Source organism: Triticum dicoccoides, chromosome 3B, assembly GCF_002162155.2.
Source record: "Triticum dicoccoides isolate Atlit2015 ecotype Zavitan chromosome 3B, WEW_v2.0, whole genome shotgun sequence".
Lineage (NCBI taxonomy): Eukaryota > Viridiplantae > Streptophyta > Magnoliopsida > Poales > Poaceae > Triticum > Triticum dicoccoides.
Genome location: NC_041385.1, coordinates 5,243,244 through 5,246,368, shown reverse-complemented (window position 1 = coordinate 5,246,368; position 3,125 = coordinate 5,243,244). Strand labels below are relative to the sequence as shown.

General features: G+C 52.4%; 1 pseudogene; it reads left to right on the top strand.

Annotated features, from left to right (window-relative positions):
* Positions 1 to 836: 836 nt before the first annotated feature.
* On the top strand, positions 837 to 2,567 carry LOC119280429 (annotated as a pseudogene).
* The last annotated feature ends 558 nt before the right edge of the window (positions 2,568 to 3,125 follow it).

Genomic DNA, 3,125 nt, shown 5'->3' with positions numbered 1-3,125 from the left:
CGGACAGCCGGACTGTGTACAACGTCCGAACTATTGAAGCGTGAAGATACAAGACTCAAGACTTCGGCCCGTGTCCGGATGGGACTCTCCTTTGCATGGAAGGCAAGCTTGGCGATCCGGATATTGTGTTTCCTTCCTTGTAACCGACTCCATGTAAACCCTGGCCCTCTCCGGTGTCTATATAAATCGGAGAGGTTGGTCCTTAGAAGGCCGATCACAATTACAATCATACCATCATAGGCTAGCTCTTAGGGTTTAGCCTCTACGATCTCGTGGTAGATCTACTCTTGTACTACCCATATCATCAATATTAATCAAGCAGGATGTAGGGTTTTACCTCCATCGAGAGGTCCCGAACCTGGGTAAACATCTGTGTCCCTTGCTCCCTGTTACCATCAGCCTTGACGCACAGATCGGGACCCCCTACCCGAGATCCGCCGGTTTTGACACCGACATTGGTGCTTTCATTGAGAGTACCTCTGTGTCGTCGCCACAAGGCTTGATGGCTCGTCTCGTCATTAAGGACAGCATTACCTCGGGGGGAACTCTGGATGTAGGCCAAACTCTCCGACTTGGCGGCTTTATCATGGCCGCCCCATCGACTTGGACTAAGGACATACAACTCCACCGTTTAATAAAAACACGTATCCGGTTTGCGATTTAGAATCGTCCGGATCAGTGTCAAAGCTTGCATCGACGTAACCATTTACGACTAGCTCTTTGTCACCTCCATAAACGAGAAACATATCCTTAGTCCTTTTCAGGTATTTTAGGATGTTCTTGACCGCTGTCCAGTGATCCACTCCTGGATTACTCCTGGATCATGTTTTGCTCTGGCTCTGGCTCCCCGCACACTCAGACGATGCTGTCGCATGTGAGCTCACTCTCCAGCCATTGCCCCAGGACGTTCACGTGGGCTGAGATCGCGGTAGTGACCAACGACTTTGCCGACGAGATCGGCGGAGGTTGCTCGTGGACGGTGTACAAGGGCGGCCTCCACGATGGCCCGGACGTGGCCGTGAAGGTGATGGACAAGCAGGGGCGGGATGGCTTGGAGGACGCGTTCGTGCTGGTGCTCGTCATCATCTTCCGCCTCCGCCACGACAACATCGTGCGCCTCGTTGGCTGGTGCGCGGAGGAGGACGACCGCATGCTAGTCTACGAGCATATGAGCAACGGCACGCTTAGGGACCACCTGCAGCGCGTCCGCGGCACAGTTTTGATTTTCGGCCGTAAAAATCAATTTTCGGCTGAATTTCGTCCGTCTCGCTAGGGCCCGGTAAATGTCTGTGCCGGCCTAATATTTCGGCCCAGTTTGAATTTTTTTTGGCCCAATCCAACGTCTGGAGCGTTCCCAGGGTCAGCGTATGTTGAAACCATAGAACCGAATGCCCTAACCCTACACAAATCGTGTTTCCCCTGCTCCTCCCGTGTTTGCGGCGGCACCGCTCCGCCCAGACGCGGCTCTTCCACTCGTTGCCGCCTACCTATCAGCTCAAGCCTCCCGCTCCTTCCCCGTCCGCGGCTTCCCCACGGCCCGGCCCCTGCTGCCGACCTCTGCCGGCTGCGACTGAATCCATGGAATCCTCCTCAACTCTGCACTCTGCAGCACACACGGGATGTTGGACTGATGGTGATGTTGGGCTGCTTCTGAATCCATCGACTCCTCTCTGTCCATGTTTAAATCCTTTTCTTTTTGAGCTTATTCTGATGTGTTGGACTGATGCAGAGTTTTTAATCCGCAAAGTTAGTTTGGTAAACATTTCTATTTGTACTCGTCAGTGTCTGCTCTGTTTGTTTTCAAAAATTTCGACCGAATTTCCGTCAGATTTCAATCAAATTTCATTTAAAATTCAAAGTTTGGTTTTATAATTTCGTCCGAGTTTTTTGAAATATCCGAATTTCGTCCATCTCATTAATGGGCGAAAAAAAATGCAAACCGTTAATGGCTCTACCTCCTCGCCGGCGCCCTGGAAGACCCGCGTCGCGGCGCTGCTGGGCGCGTCCCAGGCCATCCACTACTTGCACTGCAGCGCGCAGCCGGTGGTCATCCACCGGAATGTCAGCTCGTCCAACATCCTCCTAGACATGAACTGGATGCCGCGCCTGTCCGGCTTCGGCTCAGCGGTGTATCAAGCGGCGGGCAGGAGCACAGCGGCCAGCTCGTCGAGGAGGTCGTCGGCATGCCCGGGTACATCGACCCGGAGTACAGCCGCACGAAGCGCGTGAGCACGGCAAGCGACGTGTACAGCTTCGGGATGGTGATGCTAGAGACGCTAACAGGCGAGGATCCGGCCACCCTGCCGGTGGACTCCTGGCTCCTGGCCATACAGAACGGGAAGCTGGAGGATGTGCTCGACCGCCGCCCGTCGCTGGACCGGAGCCTGCCACAGATGGAGGCGCTGCAGATCGTGGCGGACACGGCGGTCCGCTGCCTGTCACGGATGGATCGGCCGGCCATGTCGAAGGTCGTGGCCAACCTAGAGGAGGCACTCCAAATGATACGGAGCCATGAGCCAATGTCCATGGCACGCTGGAGCCTCATTCGACGAAGAACAAGTGAGTAATTCTCGGTCAAACGACAAATAAAGCATTTGTATCCAAGGTTTAGTTTTTTGGTGGACTACCGAGAGGTTATGATGCCGCTCGAGAAAGAAATTGTGTCAATTAGCATGTGTATGCATATATTATCACATTCAAGTGCAAGGCGTGTTCTTCAATACACTCAAACGTGTTTACATTGTGAAGGGTGGGTGTTGGACGAGCTGCCGTACTTTTCCACTCAGGCTTGTGATGTGGACAGCTGGTTAGGATGAAAAATAGGATTAGGAGGTCGGAGGAAAGAATACGGCATCCAAAAAAATTTAGACAACTTACGCAGTCTTTTGCAGTAATTTACACATAGGTAGACCAAAAAATACATATAAGAATTACATAAGATTTCATTTTACGTTCGCCCTTCGTCATCTATCTTACATAGTTTTTTTTTTGCCTCCTTCCTCCATCCTCTCCTCCGACTCGGTTTTTTCTACGTTTTTTCCCTACCGGATCGCCCCTTTTTGTGTTTTCCTCAACCACGCCCCAACCTTGGCGCATGCATGGGCTACTCGGTGCTTCTCCAACTC